Source organism: Eublepharis macularius, chromosome 7, assembly GCF_028583425.1.
Source record: "Eublepharis macularius isolate TG4126 chromosome 7, MPM_Emac_v1.0, whole genome shotgun sequence".
Lineage (NCBI taxonomy): Eukaryota > Metazoa > Chordata > Lepidosauria > Squamata > Eublepharidae > Eublepharis > Eublepharis macularius.
Genome location: NC_072796.1, coordinates 10,270,618 through 10,298,347, shown reverse-complemented (window position 1 = coordinate 10,298,347; position 27,730 = coordinate 10,270,618).

Below are 27,730 nucleotides of genomic sequence, written 5' to 3'. Positions count from 1 at the left end.
ATTTTTCTGCATTCCACTTAATATGACCTTTGAAAATAATATCTGCCAAAGAAACAAATTTCTCTAATCCTTCCAATGACACAAACACTTTCTGCAAATCTCCAAGAAACACAATCTGTCTTCATTTATAGGTTAGTTTGCATAAAACAAATGTCCCTGTAAACACACGGCGGTTTGCAAAACCATATGGGCATTTACCTACCAAGGTTATTAATGTTACACATTCCATCTGGAGGCATCCATTTGGAGAGACAATAAAGATCCAAGGTCACATTAAAACACAAAGATAATTACAGGCAAAGCTTAGTTTATATAGAATGGTGGCCATAAACCCTATGAAAATTATAAATGACACATATGCATAATACATAGGCCTCTTGTAACATGAACACATGTAGCAAAAGATCCTTCCATTTTATTACAAATGATTTTATTACAAATGCACAATGGAAGTAAGTAAGCCACAACTCCATCCCCTAAAGATCTATACTGGGTTAGTACTATTTGGTTATTCAGAAATGATACAGAGACACGGATGAGTGAAAAGTGGCCAAACCTTTACAGAAATGTGAAAATCCAACCACTACAACAGATTGGCTCTTTGTGCAAATAGGCAACAACATGACAAATGAGATTCCAATATAAGTGTAAACTAATGTGCACTGAGGTGGCAAATCCTAACTTTAAATTGATGGCATGTATTCAGGAAAAAATCTTGGTGTTGTGGATAGCTCAGTGAAAACATTGGCTCAATGTGCAATGATGGTAAAAAAGAAAGGCAAACTCTGTAGGAAGGAAAACAGCCAATTTCATAATGGTGTCGGTCCTTGGCAAGTAGAATCCCCAAGTTCTCCACAGCAAACATGCAGGTGCATTGGTTGAAGTAACTTTATTACAGATCCATCAAGTTCAAGTTTTGTTCCTAACAGATCTTGCCAGACCAACCTGGTTTCCTTCTTTGATCGAGTGACCAGCTTACTGGATCGGGGGAACTCTGTTGACGTGATTTATCTGGATTTCAGTAAAGCTTTTGATAAGGTCCCCCATGACATTCTGATGGGCAAACTGGAAGACTGTGAAGTAGACTATAGGACAGTTCGGTGGATAGGGAACTGGTTGGAGGACCGCACTCAAAGAGTGGTGGTCAACGGCGTTTCATCAGATTGGAGGGAGGTATCCAGTGGGGTGCCACAGGGCTTGGTTTTGGGCCCGGTACTTTTCAATATTTTTATCAATGATCTGGATGGAGTGGAAGGGCTGCTCATTAAATTTGCTGATGATACCAAATTGGGAGGGGTAGCAAACACCCAAGAATATAGAATTAACATTCAACAAGACCTGAATACTCTGGAGAAGTGGGAAGCTGTGAATACGATGCAATTCAACAAAGACAAGTGCACAGTATTACATCTGGGCCACAAAAATGGGAAGCACAAATACTGGATGGGGGATACACTTCTGGGCAGTAGTATATGTGAAAGGGATCTTGGGGTAAGAGTGGACTGTAAACTGAATATGAGCAGTCAGTGTGATGCGGTGGTAAAAAAGGCTAATTCAATCCTGGGTTGTATCAAAGGGGCCATAGCATCAAAATCGCAGGAGGTCATAGCCCCTCTCTATACTGCCTTGGTCAGGCCACACCTGGAGTATTGTGTGCAGTTCCGGAGGCCTCACTTCAAAAAGGATGTGGACAAAATCGAGAGGGTGCAGAGGAGAGCGACGAGGATGATCAGGGGTCTGGAGACTGAGCCCTAAGAGGAAAGGCTGAGGGCCTTGGGAATGTTTAGTTTGGAGAAGAGGAGGTTGAAGGGGGACATGATTGCTCTCTTTAAATATTTGAAAGGCTGTCATTTGGAGGAGGGCAGGGACCTGTTCCAGTTGGCAGCAGAGGGTAGGACGCGAAGCAATGGGCTAAAACTACATGCACAAAGGTACCGACTGGATATTAGGAAAAACCTTTTCACGGTCAGAGTAGTTCAAAGGTAGAATCTGCTGCCTAAGGAGGTGGTGAGCTCCCCCTCACTGGCAGTTTTCAAGATGAGGCTGGATGAATACTTGTCAGAGATGCTTTAGGCTGATCCTGCACTGGGCAGGGGGTTGGACTAGATGGTCTGTATGGCCCCTTTCAACTCTATGATTCTATGATTCTATAAGGTGCTCAGACAAGTGAAATTGGCAGAAGTGATGTAACTCGGGTTGGTGATGTTAGTTATAGGGAACGTTCCCGCCACCAGGATAAGGGCCGTTAAAGATTTGGGCATGAAAGAGCCAGGGAGGGGTGGGGGGTGTCAGGGAGAAGCTAGATTTAGGCTAGACAGAACAAAGAATGAAATCATCTCAATTCCCAAGAAAGATACATTTCAAGCTGGCTGCAGCCAGTTTTCAAGGACACTTCTGGAGGCAGCGGGGAAAGAGAAAGTAAATACTTGTGAGATAACCTACTGCCTTGACATCAATAAGAAACTTCTCGTGTCCTCAGAGGACCAGTGCATAACACAGAATGCATTCATGGCAGATATGCACACAGGCATATATGACAAATGGCTTTACTTAAATCTATTGTGTGGCATATTAGAAATACCTTTCATAATTTTGATCACATCCATCTCAAAAATGATCTCAAAGAGCTAGAAAGATGAAAATGTTTAAGGGGGTGAAGGACCTTCCCTAGAAGGAGTGCTTGGGTTATTTATTTTGAGTTTTGAAAAAGTTGATGGAGGAGAGAGTGGTGAAAGAAGTTTATGAAATTGTTCATGGTGGATAGAGAGAAATTTGTTTTGCTGTCGAAAACTCAAGGTCACCTAATTGAAATTATAGGTAGTAGGCTCAGGGAAGTAAAAAGAAATAATTCTTCATACAATATATAATTTATTGAAGGAGTTCACTTCCACAGGGTTGAGGTGAGGGCCAATAGCTGAGATGTCTTTAGAAAATGAGACACATTTAAGGGAGGAAATGCCTAGCCTTGATGTGCCTGGCAACCGGTGGGAGGTATGTGAGTGGGGATATGGGTGTGTGACACCAGCTGTGATGTCACATAACTACTCTATAGGGTAGCTCCAGGAATCGCCAAAAACTCTATGGTAAAACTATAAAGCTTCTGGTGATTCCTAGAGCTACCCTATGTCGCTTGCAGTTTTTTAGTGGAATTGACATGATGCCAGAGCATTAGGATGCAGCAGCTAAATGCAACTTCCCCTTCAGAGTCAGGGAGGGGAGAGAGAACAATGGTGAAGAGCTGTCTCCTTCATGCTGTACTTATAGATTTTCTGGAAGTGTTTGGCTGGCCACTGAACGAAACAAGATGGACTATTGAACTAATCTAACAGGGCTGTTCTGTTCTTAACCAGTTTAGGAGATGACAGGCAAAGCAAGCTGTTGTGTTCTTATAGTAGTGGCTATAACAACAGAATTGGGAGCACTACCTGCTTGGAGATGAAGTATGTTAGGACAGGAAACAGGAAATAGAATGGAGGAGATTTTGCCTGGGCCACTACGCTGACTTACTGAGTGGTGCAGCAGTTACTCTACTTAAAATCTACAATCAACCTTGTCAGTAACTTAAATTGTACTCTGTTGCTTGATACAACACAAGAATGAGTAAGATTCAGTGAAAAGACCATTTGAAGTAAATAAGGCTGCAAATTGAACCTATTTATAAACTACAGAGGAAAACAGGGAGGGTTTGACTATTCTCAGCATTCACTCCATGGCCTTTTTCACACCACCTCATTGTTGCGTTATGCTTCCGTTTGTGTCTCATCATTTGCTGGATTTTCCACACCTCTTCGCGATCATCCCGTGAACGCCCCGCAAATTCCCACCTCTTGTTCCGCTTTAAACTTTATCGCTTCTTCCGGTGTATGACGGCTTTCTTCTGCTCTTTTCCCCGAAAATGTGAACACAATTGTAGCGTTTTTTTCATGTCTCGCCACAAAATAGGTTTCATTTCAACTGTCGTCCAATTTTGATTTCACTTTCTTTCCCCCGCCGTTGGTGGCACGGCCCGATCGCCATGTCCAACATACCCTTTTTTAAAAAAAAAAAATTAATACTTTATAGCGTTATTTCGGTTTACCGTGATTGAGTAATAGAAAAATGTTTACTGACCAATGGAACAGTTAAGCGTTTGTTGCGTTATTTTGATCAATATGTTTAATGGGTGATTTTCTAGATTTGGTCTAATATGATGTCTGCTGATTGTGTTGTTTCTGTTCCTGACATCAAGGACAAGAGACAGGAATTTTTCTTTCATTATACGACTGGGGGCTTTTTTTCGGTTTTTGGAGTGGGAAAATAACGGCCCATTATGCAGATTGAGCATGCGCATAGGGATCCAATGGTGAAAGGTGTGCATCGGCTCCTAATCGTTTGGCGCGAAAATCTGAAAGAGTTGATTTTGGGGGTGATAAAAAAGCGAAGCTGTGCATTGCAGACGAAAGGAGTGGGAGCTTGATGACAAGATGACAGAGCACGGTAAGGCGGTGGGAGTCAGGGGTGCCACATGGAAAGAAAAGGAAATACTGGACCTCCTAAGCTGCTGGGGAGAGGAGAAGATCCAGGCAGCGCTAAGAACTTCTCACAGGAACCTTGACTGCTTTGTGAAGGTGGCAGAACAGATGGCACTCAGGGGGCATAAACGGTCAGCCTTAGAGTGCCGTACCAAGACAAAAACTATGCGTTTAGAATATAAGCGGGTAGTCGCTCACAACAATCGTTCTGGAAACGCTCCTGCAACTTGCCCGTATTATAGAGAGCTGGATAACATTCTCCGAGGCGATGCAAGCGTCAGGCCGAAGAGGTTGTCCCGCAGTACTGTTTTGCAGGTCATGGAGGAGCCAAGGAGGAATGTTGTTGAGATACAGCCAGGTTCGGAGGAGCTCTTCTCCCACGACTTCGAATTAATGCTCCCTGAGGCATTCACCACATCAACTCCTGTCATTTATGGTATGTTTTTTCGCGTTGGGATCTTTCGTGGATGAAGCCTTTCCGGCTACAGTGCACCCATGCCATCTCTGGTGGTGTGTGTGGGTGGGTGGGTTGGGGATAGCCAATTGTTGTTTTTTGTTTTTGCAGAAATCGAGGATGAGAGAGAGAGAGAGAGTAGCCAAGACTCTCAGGAACTGGATGCAACAATCGATGGCTTGGAGGATCGTTCAAACCATATCGGTAAGTCAGCTCATCGTTATAGCAAAACCTTGAAGAGGGGGGTGGGGGGTTGGGATTACAGAGATGAGAACTTAAAAACCCTCTTTTTAGATAGCGATGATTTGTGTTGCCGACGAGCATCAACACCATGATTGGGTATTCTCTATTCTGCATGGTGTCCCACAGACATGTTTTGATTTCAGCTTCCCCTGTCATGTGCAGAAGTCACTATGGCTGTGCCTTGTCATTCAGGTGCTTGGGGCTTTATGCATGCATCCCTGTCAACCACATCTGGCCCTGACTTAAATCTCTGCCATAAAAACAAATATGCCTTTTTTGGTTCATCAGTTCGAGAGACCTAGACTCTTTGTACCTTTCCGTCAACCAACGAAATAAATTTTTCTCTGGGACAGTTAAAGTCAATATTATGCGATTATTTGGCTACAAGGGTCATATCCACCATTGAATGAATCTCTGACAATTCATAAATTGCTATTTCCAAAGCAAGAATGTTGAAACAAGAGACAGAGATGTCCCGTCCATGTCATATTGCTGGTGCATTGTGTGAATGAATCGCTTTACATTGGCTTCCTTTGAAGACAAAAAGGAGATTTTTTTCACTGTGTGAGATGACTTCATTGGCAGCATCCACTTCTTTTCAGATACATTGAACATCAATGACATAGCAGAACAGGAGAACCCACGATTGGACAAGGAGAATGAATCGCCCGTGCATCCACCATATCGTTCTCAGCAAGAGGGTAATTTCTGTAATTGTGGTCATTGTGGCAACAATTTGGGGGTTGGTTGTTGTGGGTTTTCCGGGCTGTATTGCCGTGGTCTTGGCATTGTAGTTCCTGACGTTTCGCCAGCAGCTGTGGCTGGCATCTTCAGAGGTGTGGCAACAAAAGACAGAGATCTCTCAGTGTCACTGAGACACTGAAAGATCTCTGTCTTTTGGTGCCACACCTCTGAAGATGCCAGCCACAGCTGCTGGCGAAACATCAGGAACTACAATGCCAAGACCACGGCAATACAGCCCGGAAATCCCACAACAACCAACGTTCTCCGGCCGTGAAAGCCTTTGACAATACAATTTGGGGGTTCTTTGTCAGGACCTCATTGCCATTCCCAGCCGGTGCAAAAGGTGTGTGGCAAATTTTTCTAAACAGGAATGGGGCAGTGGCGAAAACTGTCGTTCTGTGTGTGCTCCGCTCCTGCTTCTGAGTTTCTGCAACCATCAACAGCAAATGTACAGAAACATGAGCTAAAGTGTGTGTGGTGTGTGTCATGCCTGCTGTATCAACATCCAATAACAAAAATTTTTCTTTGACTTTGGGTTTCAGGAACCACATCTAGACCTGTCGCCGAGCTCTCTCCTGAAACTCGTTTGTCAAGCTTGAGAACAAAGAAAAGAAAAAATTCTGCACTCTACTCTGTAGCGGACAAATTGATGTTCCACAGCAAAGAGCAGCACATAAGCGAAATGGAGGAGAGGCGTAGGGAACATCGGGAGGCCAGAGAATGGCACCAGGACTTCATGACTGAGAACAGACAGGAGAGGCTTCTATTCCAGGACGCATTCACCAAGAACTTTGACATTTTGAAAGATGCGGTTAATGCACTAAGCAACATAGGTACCGCTCTTCTGGCAGGAAAAAGGATGCACCGGTGGTGATCCAACAGCCCCTCGGTCACCATGCAACATTCAACCTGAGAGGGCAGCCAATCCCAGACGTTCTTGTGTGGGGAGAGCGAGGGAACGGCTCACACTTTAATCATTTTCAACATATTCACCAGACAACATCTGTTACCTGTTGTTCCACCATAATTGTCCCCTTTTTAAAAAACCTTTCTTATTCCAATGAGAAGATGATTTGAGTTAAAAAAAGGTTTTATTAACAAACCAAACAAATGCACACCATGTAACATTAACCGTAAACCTGAATAATTTTTTTTAAATAAACATCAGAGATGCAAACAGTCAGCCTCAACTTACTCCTCAAACCTAAGAAGAATTAGATTGGCATGTGGAAAAAAAATTCACTGCTCGAGCGCACTGGTTGCTGTAGTTGCACTCTGACTGTGTCTCTCCCGATCTGCTGCCTGTAATTTGCGGATATGACGTCCATGCACGGCCAACCGTTTCTCGACTCGACCCATCCGTTTCTCAAACTTTGCCACTGTTAATAAAAGAATTAACCTGTGAGTTACTTGTCTTTGAACATGATTGTTATTTGCTGATTTAATGCTGCCACCAAAAATCCAAATCTGTCAACCATGCTTTTGTATCTGTAAAAAACAACATGCATTGATGCTTGGTCATCACAGTTACTGTGTTCTCAATGTTAGTATAGTGGATGCCAGAGGTAAACACATCACTAAGCCCTAAGTAGTATGATTGCATCCTTTGGAAAAGTACAGACAGGCATCACGCATTGGTTACTGAGGTCTCGATACTCACTACTTTGAATCACCCTTGTCTCCAACGAAGCAATGGTTGCACCAATGTCCTCAAGGGTCGTGGTCTTCTTTAAAGTTGACTTTTCTCCGCTTGAGGAGGAAGGGGCTGATTCTTGGGGCACAACAACCCCAGAGATGTTTTCTCCCGGCACTGGAAAGTCATCAATAACACAGGTGTTGGAGTGTGGGTTTTATTGAGAGCTGTGTTCATTCTTGATGACATAACTGTTGTTTTCAAGATGAACAGATCATCACAGAGAAGCTGGCTATACCGGCTGTGCACATGCAGCAAGAACCAATGACAATAAGGTCTTCCAGCATTACTTGACCCTTATTTGTGAGTCTCTCAGTCTCAGCAGATCTTTTTAAATGTTTTGGTGATTAAAGCTAAACACTAATGCTACACTCAGTGGCAGAGTGCAATTAACCCTTACCAGTTTCAGAGACGGATGCTGCGGGATCCTGCTCCTCCTGCCCTGCAACATGCTCTCTGACCTGCGCCTGCTGCTGTTGCTCAACCATGGGAAGCTGTTCATTCTCCCTTGCCTCACCGCTCCTCCTCCTTCCTCGCAGGAGAGCTTAAGGGAAAAATCGTTTGTGTTAGGCAGAGAGAAAACTGTGGAAAATAGCAAAAGCACAAATAATTTTTTGTGATCTGTACTCTCATGGTATGGTGTGATTTCATCAAAAACTCAAGCATTGTTCATGCACAATGTGTTAACGTGGGAACACTCATAAGACACAGACTTGCAAGGTCTGTCTGAACCCAACGCATCCAGTCTGGGGATCATAGCTTTTGCACAGTGTTACATTTATCAGTCAACCAATTCTATTTTATGTGTGGATTAATTGCAGACAAAGATGAGCATTGCCAACTTTTCGCACCAGGTCTTCAGTAAACATTGTTTTGAGAAGAATAATATCTAAACCTTGTTATCAATGTCATTCCAACTCACAAGCATGTCTGCGGTCCCGCCAACTCGGCCGCCCCGAATGCTCCCACAGCCGCATCATCGATGCAAAATAAGGGGGCTTGCCGCTTTGCCTGGGAATGCCTTGCCAGGCTTCTAGGGCATCAAAAAAGGATGACTTCACCCTCTTGAACTTGGAGTGGCATTGCTCCCCTGTTCTCCTAAAACCGCGCTCACTCAATTTTCGAGCAACAGCGGCAAAGGTGGCCCTTGTAGGCAGATGGGTGCTGCTCATCAGTCTTTCTGCTCTTCCAGACTGCAGAAGAAGGGAGAGGAGAGTCTCCACCTCCTCGTCCTTCCAAAATGCACCTCGTCTACGGCCGGCCATTTTGTCTGCCCAAATAATGGTATACCGATCAACAGATAAAATGTTAGTGAGCATGCGCCATTAAATGTTCCCGCGGCTGCTATAATCCCTCTATCTCGGCCCACCCTAAACTGGATTGTCGAAGCCTGTTTCACTGTGTTCTGTGATTTGTCGTGTGTGGTCATTGTGGCGTGTTGATGTTTGGACTGTGTCACACTGTTTGATGTTCCATAACCAAAATGTGAGAGTGGTTTTCAGTCCCCCACAAGGAAAAGCGGTGTGCGGTGCAAGTTACTTTTTGCCGATCAAAGGGATGTATTCCAAGGGGCTGTTAACAGGGGCTGCACAATACCGCTGCCTCCACTTTTCAGAGGACTAATTTGCGTCATGTGAAGAGTTCTATAATTTGAACACACATTAAACAAACCCATCTCTGATCACACCTTCAGTCTATCAGTCCCATCAGTCCAACAGTGACAATTCATCATAGCACTTTTTCATGTTGGCCTCTAAAGATCTGTTAACTAGCCTTGACAGCCCCAAATGTCTGAGTGACCAAGCCATGTTCACCATTGGAAAAACCGTTATGAGAAAAGGGGGGTGGGCTCATTTCATAATTATACAGAATTTATTCAACAGTAGCAGAACAGCGATACCAGTTAGAAACACTTTGAATCGTCAACAGTAAGTTTTTTCAACGTGGACATAAGCTCATAATGATTTTAACAGAGATTTAGATTCTTGAATTGTTATTATACATGAATTTTGACAAAGCATCTCGGACAATTTTCCCCTCCTCAAGGTGAGACCGGTCCTGTTCCAGGACAGCATCCTCCTCCGGAGGCACCATAACTGGCCTTGGATCTCCGCGATCACCAAGCAATTGGTGACCACGTTCCTCACAGATATTGTGAAGTATAACACAGGCAGAAACCACCGTTACCACGTTCTCCTCTCTACAGTTCAGCCGTGTAGCTAAACAACGAAATCTTGATTTCAAACGCCCGAAACTGCGTTCCACCACATTGCGAGCGCGAGACAGCGCACGATCAAAGTTCCTATGTGCCTCAGTTTCAGCATGAGTGCCATAGGGCTTCATAAGCCATCTCCTAATTGGATAAGCGCCGTCAGAAATGACAATCGGTGGCACCGTCACACCGTCCAGATGCAGGCAAGGGTTTCCTGGAACAAATGTCCCGGCATCCATCGCAGCACATATGGCAGAATTCCTGAACACGAACGCGTCGTGGTTTTTGCCGCTCCAACCGATTTCGGTGTCAATGAATCTCCCTCTGTGGTCTACCGTACCCTGAAGAAGTATAGATGAAAATTTTTTTCGGTTTCCATATTGTTCGGGACTTCCACCTGGAGCGCAAATCGGAATATGGGAACCATCTATAGCTCCAACGCAGTGCGGGAATCCGTGGGCGGAAAATCCATCCATCACCTACCACAAGAAAATAAAATAAGTTGTGGTCAAGAGAGGAAAGGGACTCATGAACTCATCATATGAAAACTGGTACCCTGTCATATAACGTTATATCGCTGATGCAAATATTTTTTTTTTTAAAAAAAGAACTCACCGTTCCAACCGCTGTTCCCAAGCACACTGTCTTGCACAGAAGCTCTGCCTCCAGTGCATAGCACACCTCCAGAAAAGCAGTCCCCGCAGTGGAAACGCCGATGCCAAATTGATCTTTGGCTTGTCTGTAGCAGCTGCCGGTGGCCAGACACCAGATTGCCACTGCAACCCGTTTCTCAACAGTGATGGGATCACGGAAATTTGTTTTCTGCCGTTCAAGAAGTGGTCTGAGAATCCGTACGAGGTACTCAAAGGTCGCTCTGGTCATTCTAAAACACTCAATCCATTCCTCATCGTCCCAGGTGCAGAGGACAATGCGATCCCACCAGTCCTGACTTTTCGCGGTGACCCAACACTTCCTGGGCACATGCTCCTCAGCCAAAGCTAGCCACAGTTCTCTCTGAAATCTGCGTCTTCGACTGGCGAGCATTTGCCGCCGCTTCTGCCGGTGAGACATTTCCTCTCTGAACATGACATAGTGCTTTCGCCTCCGCAGTACACGTCTTAGATATGCTGCATGCAGATGCATGGTTGACTGAATTAGGATCAAAACAAATCTCGCCAAATGAAGAAAAAGAGCTGCATTTGGTGCCATTGCTGGTACTCCGTACACAGAACGAACCTACACAGCTGCAAACATTCCAAGTGCCAAACCACACCACACTCCGATTTGAAATTGCCCGCCTATTTAAAACACCAATTAAATAAACCCAAACTTTGTGGCTAAGCCGGGAACCAATCATTTCGAAGATGGGAGGAGTGCGGATTTTGAATCTAGATAAAACGGTATAACGCTGTTATCCATTAATGCGCAAAAAAAATAATCGCGCGTTTGAAAGATCACATGAGCAGTCACGTGACATCGGGAAAAAACCCGCTATTACTGAGATTGATGGGGACAATCGATGGCGGGATACGAACGTGTTTTCCATGGGAGTGTGGAATGATTTTGAAGATGCGGCATTGGTAAAGGCGGGAACAAAGCGGGAAATTGAGGTAGTGTGAAAACGGCCCATGTGTGAATGATCTGTCAGTGATCAAACGCTACAGAAAATGTATCACATGGCACCCTGTCAAATATATTACTTCTGGGTTAAAGTTGCCAGGTCTTCCATCATAACTATAGCAGAGGAAATCCTACGGACAGCCCCTGACCCCTCACCACTGCCTGGTAGATGGGGGGGGGGGGCCGGAATTAAGCAAAAATTGCCATCGTGACAATGACATGACATCATTTCTGGGATGAACCCAGAAGTGACATCACACCTCTCTAGGATTCAGTGGATACTATATGGTAAAATCATAGAATTTCACCTGTATCCTAGAGTGGAATGATGTCACTTCCAGATTCACCCCAGAAATGTAATGACACCCCCCATGTCCCCCCTCCCCGCAAGTCTCTTGCTGAGTGACAGGTGCTGGTTGGCAACCACACTCTGGGTGGAGTCAGTTCATACTCAGTAATCATCCAAGTGCTGAGTATCTGCACTAGTAGTGATCCCTGAGATTATGGAACTCCAATTTTACTTGTGGCTTCTCAAAGTAAAAACACTTTGGTAGGCTTAGCAATGCAATATATTTCCCTTGTAAGCTGCAGCCTTGTAAGCTGCATGATTTTCTGCTGACAAATTCATGTTACATCCTCAGTGCCTGCTTCCACTTTCCCTGACACTTCCCTTAATTTCAGTAGTTTGTACCTTTGCTTTTTCTAGACCTGCCAACATCTGGAGACACCTTAAGACAGTACACTATAAATGTGACCCAGTCAGAGTAGCTGCCAGCTGAAGCTAGTCATGTGCCTTACATAAACGTTATTGAAGAATCAATAAGAAAAAGCCAGATCTGTAGAAACGAAACCTGCTTTATACTGAAGCAGACCGTTGGTCCATCAAGGTCTATATCATCCACTCAGACTGGCAGCAGTTCTCATGTGGAGATCTTTCACATCACCTACAGTCTGGTCCTGGCCAGTTTGGTGTGGTGGTTAAGAGCGGCAGGACTCTAATCTGGAGAGGCAAGTTTGATTCCCCACTCCTCCGCTTGAAGCCAGCTGGGCGACCTTGGGTCAGTCACAGCTTCTCAGAGCTCTCTCAGCCCCACTCACCTCACAGGGTAATTGTTGTGGGGATAATAATAACATACTTTATAAACTGCTCTGCATGGGTGTTAAATTGTCCTGAAGGACAGTATATAAATCAAATGTTGTTGTTGTTGTTGTTGTTGTTGTTGTTGTTGTTGTTGTTGTTGTTGTTGTTGTTGTTTTAGCTGGAGAGACAAGGATTCGAATCTGGGATCTTCGCAAGCCAAGCCAGTGCTGTACCACTGAGCTACAATCCCTTCCGAAATTCAAATACAAATCATTGTTGCTCTCCTCGCTCTAATCATAGCTGTTTGAAAAGGCCCAACAATGATGGCTGATGGACCACAGGAGCACGACTTGCTCCTAGCTGTCAGCAGCATGGGAAGTGGCTGGCATCATCGGCCAATCACCCAAGGGTGACAAAATGCTTTGAATTGGCTCAGGGTCTGATCCCTAAGTCCACTTTACCAAACCATCTTCCCTTTGTCCTGTGAGAGAATAGATATCTTTGATTTAATTAAATGTATCTGAACAGAGCTTAAGAAATATTACCTGCAGCATCTGCCTTTCTGCTTTTCGCAACTACAACACCCACGATTTGTCTGTGGCAATTAGCAATTATGAGTTCACTGAGGAGTAAAAAGCTTCATTATGTAAAATAAAATGTGAAACTGGGCAATAATGCAGGAAATTAATAGTGCCCAGATGATGTTAAAGGTAAATATAATTGTAATGCAAACATATTGGCTTTAAATATTGGCTTTTACATGACAGCTGCTCTCTGAGCTTTCCCTCTTATTAACAACAGTAATTTACAACTGGCAGGTTTGAGTTAAGCACACAATGGAAATTGCAGCCATATTCCCCCTGCTTCAGTTTCAACCCTTTCCTTTTTTATCCGGTGTGGAATGGCCTGTTGGCCTTTGCCTTGCCTTAACCTATGAGGCATATTAACATGATTATGACCCAACATTGTATCTTTTTTGGACAAACCAAGAGGAATACATCACCATACTAACAGCCTTCCCAGCATCAGGAACAGCTGGTATTTACTTACTTGATATCCACATTTCCTTATTCAAACAAGCAAACTTTACAGTACATTGACTCTGCCTGTTTCCAATGAGCTGCCTTGAGTTGATCGCCACAGATTGCAACGGCTAGAAATAGGGCCAGCCTGGCAACCCAAGCAGTTGCTTGGAGTATGTCGGCATTCAGAATTCAGCCAGGGCCCAGGGTCTCTTGGCACCCCAGGCCGATTGTGGCTGTAGCCTGAATGGTCCAGGTGAGCCTGGTCTTGTCAGAACTTGGAAGCTAAGCTGGGTTGGTCCTGATGAGTATTAGGAGACCACCAAGGAAGAACAGGATTGCTATGCAGAAGTAGGCGATGGCAAACCACCACTGTTTAGTGTAGTGGTCAAGAGCAATGGGACTGTAATCTGGAGAGCCAGGTTTGATTCCCCACTCCTCCACTTGAAGCCAGCTGGGGGACCTCGGGTCAGTCACAGCTCTCTCAGAGCTCTCTCCACCCCACCCACCTCACAGGGTGATTGTTGTGAGGATAATAATGACATACTTTGTAAACCGCTCGGAGTGGTGTTGTCCTGAATGACGGTATATAAATTGAAGATGATGATGATGATGATGATGATGATGATGATGATGATGATGCTCATCTCTTGCCTAGAAAACCCTTCAGAGCTCCAACTTGACAGCATGCTCATATACACAGGCCAACTATGACTTTGGTGCCCCCTGTACAATAAAGAGAAAGGTGAGATGTCACGAATGAATGCTTTGCTCTAAAGTGAACAATGCAAAAATAAAAATAGATAAGCTTCTCAAAGCCCTCCACATTCTGACATGTCAACTATAGAAGACTATACTTAGCAGATATGAAGATATTAACACCACGCTTCTCTTCAAGCCAGTAAATGAGAGCAGAACCACAAGTGACAAAAGGCACAGATTGGACACTTGTCAGCTTCCCTCAAGTTTTGATGGGAAATGTAGGCAGCTTGGCGGAATGTTGGACAAGTGACAGTTGAAAAGGCAATTGGACAGCAGTCAGAGAGTGAAGCTGTGAGACCAGGATGACTACATTTCCCATCAAAACTTGAGGGAAGCTGACAAGTGTCCAATCTGTGCCTTTTGTCACTTGTGGTTCTGCTCTGAGACTCCTTTCCCCTTTTTGATGCCCCTCAAGATCTGGTGCCTTAGGCAATTGCCTAGGTTTGCCTAACAGACCGGACAGGCCTTTGTTGAACATACAGTTGTAGAAGTGAACTTCAGAGCTTTTGCAATATCAAAAAGGCTGCAAATTTTTAATTCTTATGGAAATCTTACCACTGATCTATTACCGCATAAGCTTTTATAGGATTAAAGTCCATCTCATCAGACGCGTGGACTCCTTTTTTGTTTGTTTGTTTGTGCTGTGATAGATTAGCACACTTACCAGTTTGGAAGTTGTCTGTGATTCATGAATTATAGCTCAACAATGTCACAAGGAGTTCTGGGGACTGGATTGCTCAGAACAGATGTCTGAGACACCTACATGTCTTTGGCTTGTCCTAGTTCTTAACGAACTTCTCAGAAGTTTCTTTGAGATGTTAAAAATTCATTCTCAATAATGGAGCACTGGCTTACACATTTACCTTAAGCCAGTGATACTCACTCTGCAGTTCATGGAGAGCTACATTCAACATTATCATAAAGCAAAACAGCCACATTTACTTCTGTCCCTGGCATGAGGCCTACACATCTGGGAAATGTGAAGCTTTCTTGTTCCTCTAGCAGCAGCTGTTTCAAGATGGGAGTCACTTTCCAACCACAAGCCCCAACAGGCAAAGACTTCCCCACATTCCTGAAACATGAGGCAAGTACCACATTGGATAATGAAGTGAGCTTTTGTTCTCAAAAGCTCATACCTTGGAAATCTAGTTGGGATTTAAGGTGCTATTGGACCCAGATCTTGCTCTTCGACTGCAGACCAACATAGCTATGCACCTGAGACTATCTATTGGATAGCAGAGTGCAAGAGAGCACAGGTGGCATGTCAATCATGTGTCTTCAGAGCCACTGAGTATCACTGCCTTAAGGCAACTATTCTGAATTTGGGCATTCCTATATCTGCTCTGCTTTCTGATTCTTCCTGTTGGGGAACGATGTGGCAATCGACCTCAAAGTTCCACATTCTCCAGGACTCTTAACCAAGGCTTTTTTTCAGGGGGAACGCGGTGGAACGGAGTTCAGGAACCTCTTGAAAATACTTGGCAATAGTGCTTGAAAATAATATTTTTTCAAAGAATCCTGTGTATTTCTTCCTCATTTCCCTCTTGAGAGTTCCACCACCTCTTTTCCCAGAAAACCCCCCCTGCTCTTAACCAGTTCTCAAGCAAGCCTTAGAGATTGGTCAGCCAATCAGAGACCATGGAACTTCCCTGGATAGGAGTGTGTGTGTGTGTGTGTGTGTGTGTGTGTGTGTGTGTGTGTGTGTGTGTGTGTGAGAGAGAGAGAGAGAGAGAGAGAGAGAGAGAGAGAGAGAGAGCAATCTCAGATTTGAAAGGGAGAATTGTCACATTTTCCTTTGGATAGGGAGACTGTGGCCTTAGATAAGGGTATATGCTCACTCAGGCTTTTCTTCTGGGTTCAGTTGAGATTTGGGGGCTCACGGTAGGATCTTGTTTTTAACCAAGTAAACAAAGCACCTTTTTGAAAGGCCCATCAAAATCTGTTTTGCACTTGTTTTAAGGCCAGATTCTCTAAACGTTAATAAAGTGGCCTCGAACTTGATTAGAAAACTGTCAGCGGCAATTATTTGCTGAGGATCCCTATATGGAAGAAAAGGAATTATTTTCTCCTTTCCGTGTGTGTCAATTTAGGCTCACGTTCAACTAGTAATCTCTCAGTGGGGAAAAGCATAGCCTCTGTGGACTAAAGTTGCGAGCCAGTTGTACATTGTTTTACCACCCTGAATCTGTAACTCTATACCTAATTTTCTGTGAATAAATGTTGGTTGGTCTGTTTCATCTGTATGTTTTCTGTCCAGTCAAAAAAGATGTGGGAAAGGGATTTCTAATCACCTCCCTATTAACTTCCACATTATGAGGGTCATAGATAAAGGCTCTTTAGGGAACACAAAGCTGCATGCCATTATTTAGTTAATAAAAGCTAGTGTCTCCTTTTTATTGATATTGTGGTGACTGAGGTACACAGGAGGAGAGGCCGGAGTGGTAAGATAATGAGATTGCTTTCGGTATAAAGAGGCAGTTTACCTCAGAGTTCTCTCTACTCCCTTCTTATCTTTTCCCCATCACAACAAAGTGGCACCACAAATTAAAATCAGTGACAGGCAACGTTGGCAGTCACAACATATTTTAAGAAGGGCTGACAACCAGATGCTAACAGTCACAACACACACACAGAGAGAGCATAATTTATCTTTATCCTCTCAACAATATGACATAATTATATTAAATGGCACGTTAGTAGCACTTTATTCGAACATACCATGTAGCAGCTACAGTGCATATCTTCATCTGAGAAAAGCAAAAGAGAAGCCGTACTCTGCCTCGAGCTTAGAACTTGAATACAGTTTTGGGTGGAATTCCGTGACAACTCACATTGCTACATGGCAAATTTGATAGTAGTTTCTTTTAAAAAATCTAAACCTTCTTGCCTCCAGATCTTAGCTGACCTTATCCACCCAACATTTGGAAGACAGAAATTTTAGAGTTGGGTTGAAAAAGTCAAACTAAATCTGATATCACCCTGTTCAACATTTCTAGAAAATGGATGTGTAAATGGATGTGTAAATCCGTTGTTTAAACAGGATGGACAAAGATAAGAGGAAGAGATCATGTTTGATGAAGGAGTTCAAAGGGATGGAACAGGAAAAAGTTAGCTGGGAGCAGTGGGAAGCATAATGTATAGGTGATTAAGGCGCCATTGATTTTATTCAAAGCCTGTAGCAGTACCTGCCAGTGAACTGTGGTGTAACTTGATCTAAACTGTTGGCAATAAGGCTATGCCTGTTTTACCTGTTTTATGCGGTCTAGGAGATCCTGATTAGTTATTAAGGGTAGGGCAAACGTCTGTACATTCAGAAGACAGCCAGCACTGGTATCTGTTTATGAGATGCCTTGTGCACCATCCAACATACGGCAGTCTTCCCTGTCCTCTACCATCACATATAAAACTCCCTTACATAACCTTGCATCATCTCATCTGTATCTCAATTCTAATTTTTTGGTCAACTTCCTTTTTTCAGCCTTCTTATTTCCACCAATAACACTGTCACCGTGGGTTTCAAAAAAGCAAAGCCTTGCAAGTAATTTTTAAATATTTGAAACTGAATTTTACTTCAAAAAAGGATAAACATTTGCTTTTAAAAAACAATTTAGTATCTTTATTTATTCATTTATTAAAACAAAATTTAAGCCCTGCCTTTTTGCTCTCATAAGGACCACCAAGGTGGTTAACAAATTAAAACATACATAATAAAACTACATCTTATAAACCAACGAAAACCACTTCATTACAACAATTAAAACCAGAGCTAAAATGAATACAAAAGCATAAAAACAATTAAAACATTGGACAGGAAGGAAGATCACGGAGGGAACGCCAGATGAAATAAAGAAGTCTTCACCTGCTGGTGGAATAAGGCAACAGAGGGGGATAGTAAAGTCTCGGTAGTAAGAATTCCAGAGTTTGGTGCCATGACTGAGAGGCCCTCTGTCAGGTTTCCACCCACTTAATTTCAGAAAGTGGGGCATCTGAAGCAGGGCCTCCGAAGATAACTGTAGTGGTTGGGTGGATTCATAAGGGAATAGGTGGTCCTTCAAGTATTTTGCTCCCAAACCATATAGGGTTTTGAAGGTCAACATCAACACCTTGAATTGTGCCAGAAACAAACTGCGAGCTAGTGTACATGGGCCAAGATTGGAGAAATAGAGTGTCCGGAGCAGCCCCCAGCCGCTCTACGCCCCAAATCCCACCCCCAGCATGCCAGGACAGGGCCAGGCATGGATGCTGACCCCGGACCAGAGCCCCTTACCCAGAGAAGAGGTGAAGCAGGAGCAGGCAGAGGCACGCCGAATGACAATGCTGGGAGCAATGCCGGCAAGCCGAGCCACAGCGCAGTGACAACCTGCTGCTCAGCTGAGCTCCTTGGAGGCATGGCTGGGCACAGAGGTGACGGAGGTGCCGACCGCCAGCTCCATGGCTGCGTGGAGGCTTCTGCCGGGGCCAGCGACGCAAGGGGGAGAAGTTAATAGGGCAACTACTGAAGGAGGAGAAGGGGCACAGGGCAGACAGGCAAGGGCAGGGCCAGACCACATGAGGAGACACAGGTGGAGGTGATGGGGAGCACTGGGAATGGGGCAAGGAAGGGGCAGATTGGCTGCCCCAGGAAGGGGTAGAGAACCAGGGTGCTATAAAGGAGAGGGCTCCTAATGACACCAGGGAGGAGAAGGCTGGAGTGACTTGAGGGAGTGTCAGAGAGAGAGCCAGAGAGTGAGAGAAAGTGCGTCCAGCAGGCACAAGGAGAGGCAGGTGACTACAACCGCCTCCCTGCCTAACTCTGAGGCTGAAGGAAGCCCTCCCTGAGGCACCTGGGAAGACAGCTGAGGGTGGGGCCAGCAGCTCACATAGAGTACCTATGACCCACTCCAGTTAATATCCTACTTACAGAATTCTGATTCAGTTGAAGTTTCCTAACACTTTTCAAGGGCAGCCCCACAGAGCAAATTGCAGTAATCTAATCTAGATGCAGGGCTTTTTTGAGAGGGAACGCTCCGGAATGCCGTTCCAGCAGCTCTAAAATCTGCCCACATGATTCCTTCCTCCTTCAGCCCCGTGGGCTCTACAGAGGAGGTTAAGCTGCTTTGAGTTTATTCTGCTTTCTTGAGTTAGAGAGAGAGAGAGAGAGAGCGTGCTAGAAGATGCTGCTCAGGCCTGGCGCTGGCTCTGCAGAGGAGGTTTAGCTGCTTTTTTTCATTCCTCTGTGAGTGAGAAAAAAAGAGAGAGAGAGAGAGCTGGGGCCCAGCAGGAGCTCTGCAGAGGAGGTTTAGCTGCTTTGAGTTCATTCTGCTTTTTTTTCATTCATGAGTGAGAGCGAGAGAGAGTGTATGTGTGCAAGCAGAGCAGCTGAGGCCAGCTCTCCAAAAGAGGTTTAGCTGCTTTGAGTTCATTCTGCTTTTTTTCCATTCATGAGTGAGAGAAAGAGAGAGGGCAAGCAGAGCTGCTGGGGCTGGATCTCCAGAGAAGGTTTAGCTGCTTTGAGTTTACTTTGCTTTTTTCCATTCGTGAAAGAGAGAAAGAGAGAGAGGGCAAGCAGAGCTGCTGGGTCCGGCTCTCCAAAGGAGGTTTAGCTGCTTTGAGTTCATTCTGCTTTTTTCCCATTCCTCTGTGAGTGAGAGAGAGAGAGCTGGGGCCCTCCATGAGCTCTGCAGAGGAGGTTTAGCTGCTTTGAGTTCATTCTGCTTTTTTTCATTTGTGTGTGTGTGAGAGAGAGACAGAGTGCAAGCAGAGCTGCTGGAGCTGACTCTCCAGAGGAGGCTAAGCTGCTTTGAGTTCAATGTGCTTTCGTTTCATTCGGGAGTTTCTGTTTATGTGTGTGCAGCTTTGCGTTCATTCTGTTTTATTTTCATAGGGGTGTGGGGGGGCTTTGTGTGTGTGTGCTGCTTTGAGTTCATTCTGCTTTCTTTTCATAGGGGTGTGGGGGGCTGTGTGTGTGTGCTGCTTTGAGTTCATTTTGCTTTCTTTTCATGGGGGTGGGTGGGGCTGTGCATGTTTGTGTGTGTGTGTGTGTGTTGCTTTCATTCTTTTGTTGACTGAAGTTGACATTGTTATGGTTCCCACAGCTTTTGAATGGTTCTGTGTTAGTTAAATATATCAGTTATGGTTATTTGTATTAGTTAAAAAACCCGTTATGGTTATTCCAGTTTTATGCTAGGAATGGATAGCTGTGTCCAAGTCACAGAAGGCTTTCATCAATATATTCATCAGCATATAGATGTTCTTATGTCTTAATAGCTGTAACTCAAATGGTTCTCCCCACCCTCTGCTGACTAACATCATTGAAATTGCAGCGGACATATGGGTGTTAAGGAAGTTTTTATAAATATTGTTTGTTTGGGACATTGGAATATTTATGAACATTTCACAATGTCACAACAGCTTAGCCATTGCTAAGGTAGAGTTGGCAGGCAACAAAAAAAAGCCATTTTAAACGAAGTATAAATCTAATGCAGCTAAAGTTGAGAATCTAATTTTGAATTACTCCAGTAAAGCAAAACCCTCCCTGAAAATCTGCAAATTCAATATTTGCAAAATTTGCAAAATTTAATGTTTGGGAAAGGGAATAGAAGATTTCACTTTTTGTAGAGGATACAGAAAAGAAAAAAACCTTTTCTCATAATAGTGTAATTTTCCAAGCTTACTAACATTTATCTCATCATAATGCATTGTGCTGGGTTCCAGGAAGTGACATCACTTCCAGGAGCAATGTCACTTCCGTGAGAGACGTCATCACACATTTCTGGGAGTGTATGCGCGCTTCGCGTGCACTTATGTAATAATAGAGAGTTCTACCACCACTTTTCCCTGAAAAAAAGCCCTGTCTAGATGTAACCTGGGCATGCACTGCAGTGGCCAGACCTTTTCTGCTCATGAAAGCCCACAGCTGGATAACCAGTCAAAGCTGGTAAAAAGCCACAGCTGAGTCCAGGAGTGCCTGTGGACTATAGACCTGTTATTTCAAGGAGAGTGCCACCCTGTACAGAACGGGTGAAACCTAATAGCCAAGTCAGACTTTCTGCTCACCAGTAGCACTTCCATCTCATTGGCCTTAAGCTTCACTTTATTAGCCGGCATCCACTCCAAAACTTGTATCTTGTCTGCCAATCTATGTTATTGAAAGCAAGGACCGTATCTTTCAAGCAGTCAGCATTCTGAATTGCTAGCCCTTGTGATAACGTTTTCAAAATACCATCCAAAATAAAGCCCATTCAGTTACAACTGGAAAGGCTGACAATAAATATTATCTGATTGGTCAATCAATTACTTTGAATGTCAGAAGGTATGTCTGTCTGTATTAATGTTCAGTTGAATTGATGAGTGGTTCAGCATAACCTACATAACAAAAGGAAGGACAATGTGGCTGAACTACTGCACACAGTGCTTTTTTATTTTTTACACAAATACTAGTACTCGTATATAAGGTCACACCAATTTCTTCCAATGTCTCCCTATCTCCAAAGGTGTTGGTTCTTAGTATTGGTGATTATCACCGCAAAAGCACAAAAAAAAAGCCCTGACTATACATATTTGCTTAATGGGCCTGAAGTGTTAGGAAATGGATTTGTTCAAGTGCACGCTAGAGCTTGGAAGAGGCAGAATTTCTGCCTAGTTGGAGGAAAGGGGCAGGTGTGTGTCTGTATGAAAAGGAAGTGCTGTTCAGAGTCAGACAGAGTCAGAGACAGACTCTGCTGGAGTTGGCTGGAGGACTTTGGGTGCAGGATCTCTCTCTCTCTCTCTCTCTCTCGGAATCTGTTATGGGACAGGAGATCTGCTGCCCTTTAGAAGTACCCTTTCATCTCCATCTATTTTTTGCCTCTTAATTGTAAACAAAACACTACAAAATGCTGTAAGTCTTCCATGCACTCTCTTCCAAAAGGAACCAACCCAGGCAAGTGTTTCACTGTTCAGAGAAGTGGGTCAATGTCATAACTTTACAACTTCATCAAAAATGCTTCTCTAGGGGAACTGATCTCTGCAGTCTGGAAATCAGTTAGAATTCTGGGAGATCTCCAGGCCCCTCCTGACAGTTGGCAACCCCTGGTGCATCCTGAGCTGGTTCAGTCCTGGTAAATTCTACCACTTGCAACATTAAGAAAACCCCATCCAGCCCCCTGCCCCAGAAATAGGGGGACTGTGAGCAGAATGTTTGTTGCACCTTGCTAAAAAGGTTGTATGGACCCAAGATGGTACCCTAGATGATCAGTGGGGCCTAAAATTGTCAGAATTAAATTATAGACCACCAGCTCAGTGTTATTCCTATTCTACAGCCAAAAAACCCCAACCTATGATATCAGTAGAAGAATACTGAAGGTCAGTATCAAGCACACTTAGATGGTAGAATGATATGCCTATGCTTGAATTAAAGAGTTTGGGGAAATTGATCTAGACCTGGAGTTAAAGAACGAAAGTCTGCACACCTTCTGGTGAGGTATTAGAGTTGCTAATCTCCAGGTTAATCATAATTAATAATGGTTACCATAGAATTTTTGCAAAATGCTAAGGCGTTCACCGTGTCACTTTCCATTTTTACCAGATATGAGGTAAGCCCTGCCACAAATTTCTTCCTAGGGTTGCTGGCGGCAACCTGGCAAACATGGCAGGAGCTTCAGGGGAAAGTGGATGGAGTGCATGGTGTCGTCTGTGCCACAACATCACTTCTAGGGAAAACCATAGAGTTTCCAGTGATTCCTCGAGCTACCCTACATCACTTCTGGGTTTTCCCTGAAAGTGACATCACAGTGCACGTGATGCCAACATGGTTTTTTATTTTTATTTTTGTCCTGCCACCACACAGAGCAGCAGTGGCAAACAAGGGCAGCCAGCAGGAGCCCTAGGGGTCTTTCGCACTGATGGCTTCCCCAACCTTTATTACCAGTTGTTACATTTCTGCCATTGTATTACACTTATTATATGGTGATAGCTTATTGCTGCCAGGGATGTGTATGTGAAATGATCAAAATATTGACTTCAAAGGGGATACAGAAGGGATTTTTTCCCTAGCATCTTTAATCACCGTCTCACCAAGAATGGAATAGCAGAGAGAATTAACTGTTTACTACTTCCAGACATTTAAAAAGGTAATGAATGTACAAACAGCAAAGGAAAAGAGTGCTCTGGCGATGTGGTTCATGATAGAAAATTCAAACAATATTAGACTCTGAAAGTCAACATTAGACACACTTCTACTAAGGACCTACAAACAAACAGAGTTCCTCTGTACACACATTAACAAACAGAATTCAAACAATGATGGTGGCTTTCACCTTTCCAGTACTTCAGCTCTGGGTTTGCAGCTTTCAAGACTCTCATGTTCACACATGTGACATTGCGCACAAAACAATCAAGCATATGGACTGAATAACCCTCTCCCACTTTGGAACAAGTATGCCAAATTTAAACCAGAGGTGTAAATAACTGGCAGTGATTGAGTTATAAATTAGTAAATTGCTGCCTTTTTGCAAATCAAATGCTCGGTCTTCACAGTATTTTATAACACATAATTGTGCCTTTTTGCTTCACACTAAATTTCAGAGAATCTACATGAAATAAAAGACTTTTCAAAAAATGTGTTCCATATATTCAGTTTTAACCAGGATTGCCAGCTTTTGATTTGAACCATCTTGTCCTCCTGGACAGAGCCTAGAGTTGCCGATCTCCAGTTGGGACCAAGAAATCTCTTGGAATTACAGCTGACCTCCAGGATACAGAAATTAATTACCCTGGAGAAAACGGCTGCTTTGAAGGGTAGACTTTATGGCATTATACCCTGTTGAGATCCCTCTCCATGCTTCATTCCCAAATCTTCAGGAATTTCCCAACCCAAAGTTGGCGATCTTAACAGAGCAAGTATCAGGACAGAATCTGGTGAGTTTGGATGGGGCCTGGAGGAATCTGAAGGGTCAGTGATGGAGCGCAGAAACGCTCAGGAATTGTCAGAGCTAGGCTGGGCTTGTGAGCAGCCACTCATGAATCTAGAACATGAAAACATGCATGCTTTTAGATTTTTGAAAACAGGTAAAGGTTGCCACCACAAAATGGCTGCATGGAGGTGCGGTGGTAGTGGTTAATCTCTAGAGATGGGCACAAACCGGGAAAATACCAAACTGTGTGGTTTGTGGCTCATTGCATTTCATGAACCACAAACCACGAACTTGCTCTGGTTCATGAACTGGTTCATTTGGTTCATGAAAATGTCACTTCTGGGGCAGCAGAAGGTCTGCAGAAAGCCCCTCCCCCTATTGCCTAGGAAATGGATTGATTGATGCCAGGCTGTCTGCAGTGATGAACCAAAAAGAACCAAATGAACTGGCCTCAAGTTCGTGGCGGTTCATCAGAAATGAGCTCTGATGAACCACCAGTTCACAAACCACAAACTGGCCTGGTTCGTGATGAACTTTGGTTCGTATTTCAGTTCATGCCCATCTTTATTAATCACAAACATTAGGAGGTTATAAACCAGGCATCCTCCCATGATGGAGGCAGATGTTTCTGAGTAGGTGTTCCTTGCAGGCAGAAAAGTAGTTAGGGCTGCCAATGTGGAGAAATTAGACACAACATCATATGTTCAGTTCATACTGAACTGTGTCTGATTTTATTTGTTTATTTAGATTATTATACCCCAATTTTCTTTCCAATGGATACTCAAAGCAACTTACAACATTGTTCTCCCTTTCTCCATTTCATCATCACAACAATTCTGTGAGGCTATCTTAGGCTGAGAGATTGGCTCAAGGTCACCTAATGCTCTTCCTTGGCAGCACAGAGATTCAAAGCAAGATCTCCCAGATTCTACTCTAACCCTTACATCATGCTGGCTGCGCCTGTGGACATTGTCTGATAATCAGCACATGTAAAGAACGGCTGTAATACTATTAACACTGGCCATGGATAACTAGCTCTGGAGAATAACTGGAAATATCTTCATATAACACCCGTACTAAGCCAGCTGCATTGGTGGCCAGTGAAGTACTGGATCAGATTCAAGGTTTTGGCGTTAACCTACAAAGCCCTATGTGGACTGGGACCAGAGTATCTGCAGGACCGCCTCTCCCTATATATTCCCCGGAGGACACTCTGATCAGGAGGGAAACTGCTGTTGGTGGTCCCTGATCCCCATGGAAGCCCGCCTAGCCTCAACCAGAGCCAGGGCCTTCTCGGTCCTGGCTCCAACCTGGTGGAACTCTCTGTCTATGGAGACCGGGGCCCAGCCAGATTTTGTATCCTTTCACCAGGCCTGTAAGACAGAGATGTTCCACCAGGCATATGGTTGAGGCTGGGCCAGGCCTCCGCTGGCCTGGTAGGGAGGGAAGAGAATGATCTGAACACTCCCAATTAGGTTGTTCACCATCCTGTTTCCACATTGGTTAATATTGCCATTGGTTGCCATCGATTTTAATTGATTGTCTGTAATGTTGATTTAATTTAAATGTTTTAAATTGTTTTTATGGAAATGTGATATTTATTGTGGCACTCTGAGCCTGCTTATGGGGAGGGTGGAATAAAAATCTAAATTAATTAATTAATTAATTAATTAATTAATAGCCACTGAACTTGGACCCTGAAATCTTTCATAGTGAAGGGATAGGGACGGGCTCCCCATAAAGAACCCCCTAATTGTTATTGGCATTGTGCCTCTTTGTGTGAGATAGTCAATAACACACAACAGTCAAATCCAGGAGTGCTGCTGCTGCTCTTCGGTCTCTGATAACGCAGCTCTCTTCCCCGGGATCAAGGTATTAAGGTTTGGGTTATTTGTATTGATTTTATGTGCTGCCATGCTGTGTCACTCATGCTCATATTTGTGGTTCACAAATTCCTCCTTTAAATGTCACAGCTATTTCATCTCCTTTTGCCATCAATACTGCAAACGCCAGGGTCTGTTTATTAACCTCAAGCGCTGGCACTCATGTCGACAGCTTCATACACATGTATTCTCCAAGCAAATACTATGCTTATATTTCAAAATTGAGTTTCTATTATGAAAAAACAACAACAACCAAACAAACAGAAGAGAAATACCAAGGGCACAATCTGCCGGGAAATTCTCCTGCTCAAGCCCCATCAAAAAGAACGGTGGTGCTTTTGTTCATTCCAATGGGGCTTTACACTGGATAGCTTTCCTAGGGATTGCGCCCTGAGCAATTTGGTTTTCTCTTCTTTTGTCATCATAGAATTGTTTTAGGAAAAGCAAATGTGATGGCACCACATTGCACCCTTTAAATGAAAATATGACAACACACAGCATATCAATGTTTTAAATATGTATATTAAAAAAATCAAATATATAGCATGCAAAAAAAATAAGTTTCTAAAGCCAATATCAACATGAATCGCTTTCACACGTCTTTGCCCTCATGCAAAATCATGCAAAACTCACAGGGCATCTTCAGGGCATGATTTCTGATGTCACCTCGTCATGACGCCGTTTCATGGTGCAATGACATCAGAAATCGCGCTAGGAAGGCACCCTCGTTCCATGAGTTTTGCACAATTTTGTGCAAGGATAAAGACATGTGAAAATGGCCATTTCTGAGAATCACAGAGTCCAACACAACATGACAACGTGACTGTTGCTCATGAAAAGCAGAATTTGGATTGGATCCAAAGATGGTTTTCCACTGATGTGTGATACTTCTGCCAGAGGAACAAAACTTTCCCACCTCCCTGCTCTTGCTGCAGTCCATGGAGCCCCCCAAATTCTGCTTCTGTGGGGCAAGAGATCCTCAGGAGAACCTCATGGAGACTGAATTGGGGGCTTGCAATAGGAGGGCAAATGGCAAAACCACCATCTTTCCATTGGCAGGAAATGACCTTTGTTACAGCTGTACCAAATCTTTATGTGGGATCCAAAGGGACCACTGATGCTTTTGACCTCCCCTCCCATTTCCAGCAGTCTGTGCAGCTGAAAACTTCTCTAGGAGGCCTGGGAGCTCTCAGTGCAACATGATATGATTTGTCTGGGGAGACAACAGGTGCAGTTCTCCACATCACTGTGGAGGACTGCACCTGTTGGACTGAAAAGGTTGACACTATACCTGTAAAAAAGGAATGCAGAAATAATAATTTTGTGCCATTTACTTTGACTGATTTACTTACCTCTACACACTCCTACATCACAGTGGAGGACTGCACCTGTTGGACTGAAAAAGTTAAAAAGTTTTGTGGAGCGGCCTGCCTGCAAATGTGAATCTTTAATGAATGTTTATAATTGCAGTGTATGGTTAACTACTGTTGAATTTGTAATTGCGTATCTTAGTAGATTTCTTGATTCTGATAGGCTTTGTTGATTAATTTCTGTTTTGCTCCTGCTTGCAGTTTTTTCTGCCTCTCCTAGACATAACCTTCCCCCAGGGACACAGAATTATTTTCCATTCCTG